We start from the raw sequence: 14272 nt of genomic DNA, 5'->3' as shown, positions 1-14272 counted from the left end.
GGACACATATACATTATTATGTTCACTTTACTCTGTACACTTTTAAGAAGCCCATTTCAATGGACTGCATAAACACACTATCCAGCCATACATGCTCCTTTGTTATTTACTTCTCCCGGTACATTTCAGGTAACGATTCCACATACCTGCCTTATCTTAGCGTGCAGTGCACCAGTTTATTGTAGGAATGTGGCTTAGCTTCCAAATGAGAGTGCTGAGCCTCTAACCTAGACTCACCACCACTTAGCCACATTGTGTGATCCTGGGCAAGTGTTTTTTTTTCTGGTCCTCCATTTCCTAATCTTGCAAGATTAGTAGTGTTCACATAAAGGTTAACTCATTTTAATAAGAGCTACCTAAAACTGCAGTAAGTTGCTTAGCAGCACAGGCGCACTGTTTTTAACTCTAACCTTAATAGGGTTTGCAAGGGGTTGTAGGGACAAAAAGAGCTTTCAGAGACTTGCCTGTTATTGTTGTAAATTAGGTAAAATGTGGGCTATTTGAACGCCTCCGGGCATGCCTGCTGTCAATCAGACCAGAGCTATAGTCAGGGCCACTGGAATTATGTGGCAAGAGAGGACGAAATTATGTGGCAGGGTTGAGTAAATTATGCAGCAAGAAAAGGCAAATTATGTGACATAATATGGCACATTTTGTAATAGTATTAGTTCATTATTTCATCATTTTCAAACCTGGTAACTTGGTTGCAACTCATTAGTATGAGGTGAACCTCCAAATACAGCAATAATCAACAGAAAGGTGACCAGTCCAGCTTTGCAAAGCGGCTTCCACTTCTCGGCAAAATGCAAAGTCGCATTTGTAGTAACTTTTTAATCATTTGAGCTAGAAACGAATTTTGTTTTGTTAAAATCTGGGGATTATGCAGCAGATGATGGATTATGTGGCAAACACTGCGAACGCTCAATCACATAATTCCAGTGGCCCTGGCTATAGTCCGTGTCAGGGCCTGAGGTTGCATCACGTAGCAGATGTTAATGGATGGCATTTCTACTGACTTAAAGAAATCACCCCTAGTCTAGCGCCCCAGTGCGGCGTTAAAGTCATGCCTGGCACTGCACAGAACAGCATATAAAGCCTCTCAGTTTCAGGTGCAAGATTTTGGTGACATCGTATCAGACAGTAAGGTTTAGGCTTTTAGTTTGTGGTAAATATATCACTGCAAACCTGCCTTCTGGCAAACTCTGCCTTACCCCTTCTGTTTTCTTTTTCTGGCCTCCGGTTCCTCGGTGCTGGTGAAGGAATAAATGCAGAGCCATAGGGGGAAGAAAAGAGCGTAGTGCAGACACTGGTTAACAAATTAGAGGCTCGTGAAAATGAAAGCAACAGGGGTGGATCTGTGGGCTGCACGAGAGCCCCACAGGGAAAGTAAGGCGCTTTAATGTAGGTTTCGTTGAGACAGTAAGAGGCCGAGACAGCAAGCCCAGACAGCAAGCAATGTGAGAGGAGAGGGGCCCAAGAATTGCATGACAAAAGAAATCCAAGCACTTTACTGCAAACCTCGGATGCGAGGGGAGAGGAGGGGAGAAGAGGGGAGGGGAGGGGAACAGAGGAGAGCGACCTGGGTTCAGCACGAGAGGCCCAAGGGTGGAGCCAAGAAAGGGCAGGATCAGAAGGGTGAATTAAGTTTAAAAAAAAAAAGTCGGGTAAAGGCAAGGCGCAAAGAAGCTTGTCTCCTACCTGCCATTGCTGGGAGTGTTCTAGAGCTGCAAAAGCTCCATGTTCGCCCCGTGCTCTAAGGAAACACTACATACAGACCATTCTCTCTTGAATTTGCGGGTTTGGAAAATTCTGTGCTACACAAAGTTCATGCTGTGCTTTACTTTGTGAACACACTGCACTTAATTTAAATCGGTATCAGATGTTTTGTGTACAGTTGCGTGGTTTAGCCCGCATGCACAGTGATCAAGAGGCAGAGCTCGAATTCTTAAAATCCATGTACACACTCTCGTTACGGTGATTTCCTGAGTATTAGATCCAAAAGCTGTGTCCAATGTACTAAAAGCGTTAAACATTCACTGCCGCATCATACCTCACAATTTATTACAATCGGTACCTGTGGCAAGCCAAGCCATTCATCACTCATTTCACCTGGCTTCTCTCGACTGCCCAGGCGGGCTACATAATCGGAAATAGGCTCCTCTGCATCCTGCTATTAATTGTGCCATGTGTGTCTGGGTTAGGTGATTACACTGTGGACGAGGCGCGGACTGTCAATTTGAAGTGGTCAGAGGATAGTTTGGTCTCAGTCCATAATTTACTGTCTACTTGCCCTGCGGACAAAACAGTAATTAAAACTTCTTGCCCTTGCAATAAATCTTAATGTCTCGGGCGTCGGGCGATACGAATTACCCACCCCTGAGCATTCACAAATTAAAGGGCGGTCGCAAGCCAGTTTCGAAACAAAAATGCAGAGACATGTCGAACTGAAAAAGTGAAATAAAACAATGGAAGTTTATTAGCATTATGGCAATCAGGAGGGACAAGGAGGTACAGAGTCGGTATAAGTTGCCCTGCCTCGCCGATGTTTGTAAATTGAGTTGTTTTATCTAAATTTCACAGGGCCCACAACAATAAACCTGCCCTTCCAGAGGCTGTTTTTGAGCATGTCTGGGGCGTACCCAAGCACGGATTACACAGGCTGGGAAAGGAACAGGCAAACACATGGCAATAAACTGGTCACTCACAGCCTTTTCACAGATCAAGAGGAAAGACCGTAAATCACCCGGAGGAGATGAAAGAAACCAGGTGCCTCTCAAAGAGCTGCAACTGGGCTGTCTCCTCTTTTCTGCCAACAGTGTGTACATCTGGAGAGATGTTGGCAAAAAACAACAACAACAATAAAAGGTATTGTATAGTATTATACAAATTAAGCGCTGAAGAAAAAAGTTTACAAATCCAGCATCTGCTTCAGTCTGAAAGTCCTGCTTTCAATTTATAATGAAGACGCGGATGGATTGTGCATTTGATGGCAACCGAACGCCTCTACTTTCATGATGTTTCGCATGAGTCAATTTGTAATGTGCTTGCGAAAAACAAGGCTGCCTTTGTACCTTATGAATGCAGAGGGCACGAAATACAGATTTCAAGTTGCATTAAACACATGCTGCCGCGCGAGGCCTGGATCTATAAGGGAGAAAGCACTGTGCTAGTTTATCAAAGCTCAGCCAGTTATATATGCTAACAACATGTGTCAACAGCGAATTTTTTTGCACAGATTGTTGTAAATTATTAGTCAACTAAGCAGTTGTGTGGAGTTTGTTAAGTGTTGTCGTCTGCTCAGAGTGATTGATGATGAAAGGTTTGGCGATTTTACTTTACTCAAAGGAAATGTAAAGTTAAACAAGCATTGGCCGCGCAGCCGTGAAATTAACGCCGCGTGGCCATGAAAGATAAAGTGAGCCACACGGGTAACATGGGGGCAGTGAGTGCTAAAGCAAAACAGGGAAGGCTGGCATATGGTGAGCACTTTTGCGGCCGCTTTGATGTTCTCAGTGGCCGCGGGGCTCACTGAGAACATCAAAGCGGCAGCGAAAGTGATCAGCAGAGTGGCAAATGGTGCGCGTGCCCGGCGCACATGCACTGGGCGGCCTGAAAAGCACTAGTTTGCACTTCCAAATCCCGCTTTCTATAGCTCTCGCCAGAGCAGCGCTAAAGCGCTGGCTCAGGCGAGACCTAAAAAACATGCATTTGCGTTTCAAATGTCTGATCCTGCAGCAGCACACTTCCAAAGCCCATACATGACAGTAACCCGATTCAAGGCCCCATTCTCCCCATTTTTTATTTTTTTTTAAATCTCCTACTTTGCTCTTCTGAAATGTTGGCATGACGCAGGTGGCTCAATTTACACCATGGTTTTTCTAAGTATATGCCAGAGAGAGTGAGGCATAGTGAACATACACTGAAAATAAACACACATCACGCTTCATGAGGCAAAGAAAGCAGCAAGCTGAAGCAACTGAACTTACCGGGGCTCGAGCCTCGAGTCCACATCTTGTGATTCTGGTCAAATCACTTAATCTCCCCAGGCCTGTATATTTAATGTAAATACGGTGCTCGTGTACAGCGCTCCAATACCTTCGGGTCGAGTTCGCGCTATATAAAAGATGCACATAAAAAAAATTAGAAGGTGTTTGCTGGGAAACGGCGTGTCCGCAGCAGACTGGTGATTCTGGTCCGGATCTCTCTTCCTCCTCTGGCAGTAGCGGCACACAACTAGGCCAACGCCACGCCTACACGCATACAGGAGTCCACAGCTCAAGGGTACAGTCCGGGTCCCGAAAAATGCAAAAGTTAAAGACTCAAAACGTGCTCTGCATGTCTAGAAGTACCGTAGCTGTTCTCATTGGCCCGGAAGCATCAGGGCCAATGAGAACACTCCTGCAGTTTACCAACAAGCTCTAGGATTGGCTGATGGCTTTCAAGCCAATCCTAGATCGCTTTGTTTGTTCCCCATAGCAACGATTGGAGCAACGGTTGGTGATAGAAAGGCACATGATTGGTTGTCACACAACAGCAGGTAAAATTACGGACAAATGGCGTCCGTTAAAGAAACCTTCACGGACAACGGACAGACGGACGAAATGAAGGGCTGTCCGTGAAATTTACGGACGGTAAGTTTTTAAAAAAAATGAATACGTGCTTATAGGCCCATTCATCGAAAGTTTCGATGCTTGCGATGAATCCTAAATGCTGACATCCTAGGCATTGTGCATGTGTGCGTGGGTTGATAGTGTGCTGTGAATGAGCAATACAGGCCTGCGAGTTTTATTGTAGAAGTCCACACCCTGTACCAGAGCACATGATCGAGGAGAGGTTGCTTTCCCCAGACTGCATATGTGTATTGCTGGCATCTCTGCTAGATGGGAGGTCCACACGCTATAATGTGGAAAGAAGAGACAAGCTTTCTTTAGAATTGCCAGTACCCTTACTGACACATTGGGCTGTAAATAAATCAGACTGCAACTGCCATTAGGTAAGATGGCAGGTTGTGTAAAACAAGGCCTGCAGTATCTGTTAGGGAAAGGTGTTCTTTGAAGGGCACATATTCTTCCTGATTGCTATAAGGAAAGGTCATAAATAAGTGGATACTGCCTGCTCACACCTCTTTGTACTTCTGTGGTGGGCAATCCATCTGAAAACTGTCTTGCTGCACAGCGCATTATTGCAAAGACCAGGTCTGTAAAGTGGCCTTGCCAGGACACTTGGAATGCACATCCCGTTTCCAAATTGGTATAAAGATTGGAGCCCAAGACGATCAGTGTTTGTTGCTGTGGCCTCTTCTGCGGAGGATGTGGTACTCCGCAGGCTACTCAGGGACTACTAAATAGCCAAGGGTTGGTGTTGCACTAACAGCAAACTCTCCAGCAGTGAGGGAACATCGCCTAGACTCCAGTCTGAAGGAGGAAGTACTGGACTGTCCTGGGTGATAAGACAATCCTGTCTGTGAGAGTAGGAAAGAAGTGCCAACCCTGCTGGGAGACCTGATCGTGAAAGGGACTGCTTGAATTGACCCTGGCGTAGGTCTGTCCAACAGACTAGTTGAAGGAATCGCAGTGCTGCTGGACCAGGCACCACGATTTTTGTCATTTATCCCTGTTGTAGCTCCATGGCACCTGGAGTTGTGAGCCCAAGTAGTAGGCCCGACCAAGCTAGTATAGGGTCCTGCTGGTAGCCTGTGTGCTCTACAAGTGGACTGCATCACCATGGCATGCCAAAGTGTGCCATTGGGTCGAGACCAGTCCTGAAGACCAAGTAATCTGAGACATTATACTTGAATGCCTTATAAAGAATCGAGGGCGTCGCCTCAAATCACTCTGTGTAGAAATTAGTGATCAGTACATCAAAGAACAATCCCTTGCATGCATGTTGTCTTCTCACTCACGAAGTGCCAAGTTCTCACTGGAGTGAATCTAGCTGTGAGCAGAGATATACCGCTAACCACGGGAAGAGGGCCAGCTACCAATGAGATCCTACTGCCATGGGAGGGATTGCACTGCTCCTACAAACTGGTTGAGAGACTAAAAGGGCCTAGGTCCAAAATAGTAAGTGCTAAGACCAAACTGGGTGCAGTGGGGGAGAACCCCTAGACAGTACCTCACATTCTGGACCTTCTGGGTTACAGAAAAGGGGTGACCCATTAGGGACACCTGGAGAGGTTGCTGAGCTGGTTAGTTCAGTGTGGCTCGGGGCTCCTCCGAGGCCCACTCTCTTCAACATTTACATGGCCCGCTCGCAGCCATCATCGGGAACTACAGACTCAACATAATCTCCTAAACGGACAATCGACAGCTGATTCTCTTTCACCAATTAACCCACAGTCGCCAAGACCAACTTCAACGTCGGGATGAAAGTGGTCGCCACCTGGATGAAGAACAACTGCCTCAAGTTCAACTTGGGGAAAACGGAATTCCATTTAGAAGGAAAAACAGACTAGAACTATTGCATACATGACTTGTTTTTTCAACAGATATCAAAGGGGTATCGGGGGAGGATGGACTCTGTAGTTGCATACTGGGACGAGAAAATTAATTTTAAGTCATTTTGTTGTAAAATTTACTTTCTGCATTAGCAGAGCAATTCAGCTAATCGGCGTAGAGAAATGGGAAATTGGAGATAAAATTAGGAGATAAAAGACCTTACTTCATCAAGAGTACGTGTCCGCTCGTTGTGTCTCCCTGTGTCTTCCTGCATGTTGAGGAAGGTCTGTTCGTTCTCTCCTTTTAAGTGCCCTGTGTATCCTTGCCATGTGATCCTTGTCATTAAATTAGGTGGTCATCTTGGAATAATATGGTCCATCATGTATCAGTGATCTACTATACCAAGAGGTCTGCCATGTTTTGAAATATTACTATGGCTATCTTGAATCAGTACAGCAAAGATACTCTATGGGTAATACAGAATGCCGCTCGGTGCAATGTTTGCTGACCATCTTGGAATTGTATTCCGGGTGTGATGGTTTATTGGAGTAATGCGTCCACTGTAGGGGCCTGTGTTCGTCCTCATGGTCACAGGTTCAAATCCCGGCGGGTCCACTCAGCTGTTCATCCTTCTGAGGTTGATAAAACGAGTACCGTTGAGTTGGGTAACAATAATAATCTGTTGATGAGCACCAAGATACCCATCTGGGTGACGTGTGCTTTACAAATACACGTTATGTAGGTATGTTATTGTGTACTATTATTTTACTTCTGCAAGACTGCCAACACATTGTGTTGAAGTGTGGTTGCCAGGTTGGAACATTAAACAACAATGGTCCATGTACAGTACCATTGCAAGACAACTGCCTGCTTCTATATTTAATTTTATTGCAAACCTAAGAGTGCCATCTTTAGGTGGCTTCAGGTTTTCTTTTCTTCTACTTTTGTTCTTTTATCTTGCATATGCTTGTCCAGTTTGTGTGTGCTTTATTGTGCATGACTAATTGTATGACTGCAAGAATGATTGGATGTATGGATGGGTGCAAGGATAAGTGACACTGTATGATAACTTATAAGGTGCCTAAACTTACTAGTGACAGAAGAAATGCTAAGATCTAAGCCAGAGCTATTGGCCAATACTTGTTGGAGTTTGCCTTTTCTTTATTTCGTTTTTTTTTCTTCATCGTGATCAACCACCAGTTCTGTTCTCTGCACACTACTGCACCCAGTGCAATAATAGCTTCCTAGGCAATTGACGTTATTAATAGGTTGATATTTAAGACGTGTCCAAATAGTATAGCCAAAACAGTTTTTAAAAAAAAATCACATTAGTGTTAATTGTTAATATGATTCTCACAGAACCAAAGACCAAAGCAATAAAAAAAGCGATTCAACAGTGCATTTATACATAATGTAGACATTCAGTGTAATAATATTCATCAAACAACAGTTAAAATTAAAACAGATCAGTGGCCATATGATATGGCCACTGATCTGTTTAGTTTTAATTTTAACTGTTGTTTGATGAATTAAATATCAACCTATTAATAACGTCAATTGCCTAGGAAGCTATTATTGCATTGTGTTATACCCTGTCCTAGGAATTATATTTCATTTCCTTATATTCAGGGGGTCCCTGTTATTTACATAAAAACACTACTGCACCCAGCCCTTGCTGCCACATTTAATGCGCACTGCTTGCCTGAGTGTGTGGATTTGGTAGAAAGGTCCGCTGTGAGAGTATCCTAGCCATCTTTGACGCAGAATGCTGACAAGCATTTGATAGCGTGAACTGCGAGTTTTGAAGGCTGTTCTATCTAAAATAGACCTAGGTGGGAGAACACAGAACTGGACGGCTGCAAACTACAAAACTCCACTCGAGTTAGGGTAAATGGGGCATCAAAAGATAAACTGCAGCTGTACAGAGAAACAAGTCCTCTTTGCCTTAGTTGTCTAACCTTTGGCAGACATCAGAACAAATACAGACATAAACATATTAAGTTCAAAAGGGCTCAATACTAATTCGTTTCTGCAGATACATGTTATGGTCTTTATTATAGAACCAGAATCATCCCCTGCTGCAGCAGTGTGACAGTTTAACCATTCTGTGGTTGAAAGGTTGGTTAAAGAGACTGAAGAGCACTAGCTGCATATGGAATATGCACTAGGGGGATTCACGCCTTGGGATATTCTATGGCTTGAGAAAGATTCTACATCTAGAATCTATACCTCTTGGTAAGAGCTAAGACCTTGCTGGAGATATGAAACAAACTGGCAATTCAGAAAGACCTTACTAAATGTCAAGTCTCCTTCCCCTTTATACACTATAGACCTCAATTCTTACTATAGAGGGGAAAAAGGTTCTCGGTGAATGTCTAATGGTAGGTGACACCTGGTGATGTGTGAGGCCATCCCAGCACATTAATGTGTATGCCCAGAGATTGATAAGGTGTAGCATTGGTTTAAATAGTTTCTCTGGAGACTCATGTTCCAGTATCTGCCTAGACTGAGTGTTCTCTATTAAGGAACAATCCTCACTGTTTTGAGGAAAATAAGAAGTAATACTTCGATGAATAAATCATACAAACCTCAGTGTCCTCCCTTTACTTCTTAATATGAGGTATCTGTCACACAAACCCAGCCAGACTAGCGACATGTTAGTGTCCGAGCAAGTCATTCCCCACCTCTCATCTTCTTAATACAGAAGATCAATAACAAACCCTCCTCCCTCACTAACTGTGTGCCGTTAGTAAGTGTATCTGCTCCATTAACTTAATATGTGACTCATCTGAGTGTGTACCTTAGCCACTTCTGCTCCACTGGACCGGTCGTCACTATGTATCATCAATTGTGCATCTAGAGCTGTCTTTTTGTTGTTTCTTCTGGGAAGCAATGTTCCATTACCTGCTACGAGAGTCCACGGGCCCTCAGGTCTCCCAGTCTCTCGTTTGTGCTCTATGTCTGGGACCGAACTGTCACTACAATAGCTCTGCTGGTTCACCGTTTTGTGAGGTCCATGTTGTTCACAAGTTTGCTGGGGGCACAGCCTCCGACTCGGTTTGTGTCGTTGTTCCCTGGGTATGTGTCTACTGTTAGTCACTGTAGTGATCCTACAAGTGATCTACTTTCTGATGGTTATGGACGTCTTTCCTTTTCTCCACCAAGTTCCAGGTCTGCACAGCATCTCAAAAAAGAAAATGACTAAGCTTTCCTGGGCAGAAAGACATACACATGACCCAGACCTTCTGTTTAGCTTTTCAAATGATTTGCATTGTTGCTGCATATGTCAGTGTAGTTTTGGAATGATCACTTTATGGGCATCAACAGAGGTCGACTCTAGCTCCCTAGTCGCTCCCAGGATTGTGTCTTGGTCTTCAACTCAGGAAGCGAACTATGAGTGGCCATTCTGGGGCATTTGGAGGATGCCCAGTGACAAGTGTCCTATTTGCCCTCTCGATCACAAAGCAAGCAGACAGCCTATTTGTTGGAAAGATCTGCCTCCCCATTGTATCAGAAATATTTGTGAAGTACTGCCCTTTCAGGAAAGCCCACAAAACGCAGGTTATTTTGCAACATCTGCGTCTGCAGTCCTGTTAGTCAGGTCTTTTAAAGTGGCAGAAAGTTGAGGCTCCATGGTTTTTAACTCACTGACCATGTCATCTAGTTTGGATACTTGAACTTCTGCCTCAGTCATCCTCTTAACTGTATAACGATCACCCCAGAGCCTGTACCCCTAAGGCGGTCCCCTGCAGCTCGGTCTGCTGCCGTGTCTCTTGGCCAGTGCCCTTACCCGTGACTGGTCGACGCCCTCAATGCTTCTTCTCCTAGGTTGCACCTGCTCCCCATGACAAGTGGCGCCAGCCATTTATCAGTGGGGAACACAAGCAGCCGGCAATACCACTGGGCTGGCACAATGCTCTTTTCATCTGTGGCTACTCCATAGGCTGCCAGGCACTGAGCTCCGGCTCCCATGGTGCACACAGCATGGTAAAGTCTGCTGTGGCAGCTCCCCATATGCTCCTGGCTGCATCCGCCGCTGCCTCCTCAGGCCAAATTGTATCCCCAGTTGTACCTCTCCCAAAAGTGCTGAGGGTGCTGAGCCATAGAGTTAATCCCAGGCCCTGCTTTCATCCAGCCACCTGTTCCTCCCCCTCTCCTCTAGACCCCAAAGACCAGGCTACCCAGTCAAGGGATTGTATTGACTGCAGGCAAGTTGTTGAAGAAGTACAATGGTTTTTATGCCAGGGTGTGGCACTCCGTGGAACAGGATGGTGCAGAGACTGGTACAATAATGGAGCCTCTACGAAGCAGGTCTGCCTTGTTAGTTGTATAAGATATACCCTCACTATTTGTTTTTAGTTTTCATAAAGCAGAAGATATTCTTTTCTGGTTTATTTTAGTATTCGAGATTCTCTGGCATGCCTGTTTGTAGGTATCTGTTTGCCCACCTGCTGCCTGGGCCCAGTAGAATGATAGAAATTGGGCATATGGGGGGGAAATTAACATTTCACCCATATTTCTCTTTAAAGATTACACAATGCAGTGCATGATTTGGCAGCTCACACGCATCTGTCACTTGTAGGTCTCAAGACGGCACATGCACTGTTTGTTGCGAGATGTATTGTCAGCTTACAGTGGGCTTTGAGCCATTGATTGGCTTTACCGTCTTTCTTTTGCTTATTTCTTATTTGTTAACTTGTGTGGGCTTTGCTTCCTCTTCATGCATTTGTCCCATCCCTGGAGCATGGATGTGTCCTTCCACTGCTCACTTTTCAGGTGCTAATGTATTATTTTTGTTTAAGCACTCCACAAGAGTATGTGTGTTTTAGTTATTCCCCTGTTGTACTAATTCCTACCCCCAAGCCACCCCCACTGTGCCTGTGTTGCTCTTTCTTTGTCCCTGGGCTTCTCCATGCCCCACCTCAGTGTTCCACTCATCCTTGTGTGCTTCTCACCCAACCGCAAGACTTTCTCCCCTTTGTGCCTTCCCACCCAACTCCACGTTGCACCCCCACCCTATCCTTCTGTGTTACTTCCACCACCCATTCCTCTGTGTGGCTTTGACCCTCATGTTTCTCCACCCTCTGTGATTCCAGCACCTCCTCAGTGTTGCTATCCCACACCTGCTGCTTTTTCTTCCTCTTTTTGTTTACCTACAATCCAACTCAGATCAGTAAACAACAAAGAAAAAAATGTGCTCGAGTCCTTTTGTGAACATGCATGCTTGTTGTACCCTTCCATAAAGACTGCCTCTGTTTCCTGTGTTGTTACTCAGGATCTGTTATTTACAGTTTGTGAGCATTATTTTGCTAATTACATTATCCAAGCAAAGCAGCGGGTCACGCCATGCTTCACCTTTAACCATGGCGGCCACTGCATTTGTTTTTTTTCTTACACGCAGCTCACCAAACTTTTTTAAGCGGACTGGCATGCTACATTTGAGCTTGAATAATGTTGGCCGCGCAACTTTCTTATAGCGAGGCTCACCCAAATCCCTTAAAAAAAATATATATATATATATTTTATTGCGGTGCAGCACGGCGCGTTTGATCTTCATGGCGGCTACGCACCTTTCTTTTTTACTGTATATCTCTCGACTGCAAACGGGGGTCTCCGCTTTTCTGAAGGAACCTGCCACTTTTCTCCACTGATTTCTGATGCACTGCGTGTACGCCCTCAAGGCGTTGAACTGAGGCACCTCACCAGGACTCAGTCTGAGTGGAGGAGCAGAGTAACAGGCTGAAAATTCAGTGATTTATGTGTAGACCTGGCTGCGCATTGAAGCCGTCCCGGGTAGCGTCAGCGCTTTATAAAAATAATATATACAATTTAAGGGCTACACGTATCATGTACTGCGTTTTAAAATAAGTCATTCTTCTTGCTGTATACTTGTTTGCCTGACTGTCGACATATTTTGTCTATCGCTCTGATTGCGCCTCTTGCTATTTTACTGGGTTTTCTATACCTTAATCCTGTTTTTTCAGAAGATATGCAGTGCTTTAAAGAGGGCGCCAATTCAACCATTCATCTCCCCATCCCTTTATTTAAGTTTAAATTGTTTTATGCTGGGTTGTTGTAAAGCGCTGCTAACCACTCTACAGTGGCCTCAGGGCACATCTATCTCTTAGTCTGGGCCGCTCCGGAGCACCGGTTGTTTGCCAGCCACTGGTTTCTGCAGCTGCTAAAGCCCTGCAGGGAGGGGAGGGCTGTGCAACACCCAATCTCATTGGTCGAACCTGTGCTTCTCCCCATTTTAACATTCACCCATCTGCTGTTCGCTACTTTAGAAATAATCCTAAAGTTTTTTGTTTTCTTACTACAATGAACGTCTTTATTAAATAAACAGGCCCCCTAGCATCATAATAAAAAAAAATACACATGGGGCGCACAATGTGCGTTTAGCACAGCATTAAATCATTGCTGATTTTTCATATGGAATGTCGCTCTCTTCAATGTTCTCTAGTATTGAAGAAATTAACAGTTCTATCACAAATCGTACTGCATGGGTCATGTTTACGTTGAGCCTAGGCAGCTCGCTTATGGGAAGCTTCTTAAAAACAGTGGTTTATTGTGGTTTCCTAATGTTTTCTTTCCGTAGCTAGCTTTCCGCTCCTCTCACGTACTCTTGTCCGCTGAACTCGAGCAGGCTGCTGTGAGGGGGAGAGGGCTGCCACTGCCACCATCTATCACCAGCACGTTCATCTCTTGTTTAAACCGTTGCAAATGGTGCCTCAACTCTCACGAGGAGGTTGTGCTGCTTGTAGCGGGCAATGCCAAACGGTATTCACATAACTCATGATAAATAGGAGGTTCTCATTTTAAAAACCTAACATTTGTTTGTGGAGGCTTGTCTGTGAATTCAGCAAGCCTTTCAGTGTGAACTCTGCAAGCTTTTGAATTTTAGGCACACGCATGCGTGTGTTTGTACAATTAGTGGTTTACCAAACGCGCACAAACAAGCTCACGTGAAGCTGAAAAATACAGTGCTGTTACATTTAAAGAAATCAGATTTTCCCTTAACGCACTCGTCATTATATACACCATATGCCAAGGCATGCAGCTTTAACCTATTCGGCACGTCTTTTTTGATTGATCAACAATCCCTACTTTTAACCTGTGCAGTTGTAGGTGCTTGTTAGAGTACTTGATATGTACAGTAAATGGTCACCTATCTGCTAAACAGAGGTAAAACGTGACACAAGTATGTTTTTTTTAAATGAAATGGTCTAATGTTTTAGCATCTTGCTTTTATGGAAACTTTGATTTGTCTTTTAATTATATTCTTAAACAGGCATTTTTATGTACTTGTGCAACAACAACTAATCCACTACCAATTAAGCATGTATATCCTATCTGCTGCATTCTATGAGTAGCACTGAGGAAACTTACGCAAAAACAACAGTTGATGGACAGAATGCAAAACAATGTCATACATTCACCCCAGTACAGAGATCTGGGCCTAAATCCATAGTTTTTTTTGCTCACCATGCCATTCCAGTTTGAACCCAGCCATATGCAAATCAGTCTTGACCCTGTGCCCCATGGGAAGAGTCCAGCCTGGACAACCAAGCCAGGTCCTCCCTGGACTGGAACAAGCATCCTAGGACCGGTAAGAGGGTTTCACCCCTCTTCAGCCAGGATAGCTTGATTCCAGTGGCATGGAGAGCACGGGACTCGCGTCTGAGCATACCCGTCGCACTCGGGGTGACAAATGCAAAACTTAGTCTGTTTGTCCCACGTAGACACTGTCATTGCCCCCCTACATACCCACTTCCCCATCTCTCTCTCACACTCCCACTAGCCACTCTCATCTCGCAATACCACTGCCCTCTCTC

At 44.7% G+C, this 14272-nt stretch overlaps 1 protein-coding gene across 1 annotated transcript in view; it reads left to right on the top strand.

Moving 5' to 3' along the window:
• The first annotated feature begins 4526 nt into the window (after positions 1 to 4526).
• The window catches only part of KIF3B (kinesin family member 3B), a 112891-nt gene continuing 103145 nt past the window's right edge, over positions 4527 to 14272 (top strand). Inside the window, exon 1 of the mRNA XM_085619494.1 lies at positions 4527 to 4631. The gene's annotated coding sequence lies outside the window, so the exon portion shown is untranslated. The remainder of the gene's footprint in view (positions 4632 to 14272) is intronic.

Source organism: Triturus cristatus, chromosome 7, assembly GCF_964204655.1.
Source record: "Triturus cristatus chromosome 7, aTriCri1.1, whole genome shotgun sequence".
NCBI lineage: Eukaryota > Metazoa > Chordata > Amphibia > Caudata > Salamandridae > Triturus > Triturus cristatus.
This window is presented reverse-complemented; position numbering and strand designations above follow the sequence as displayed.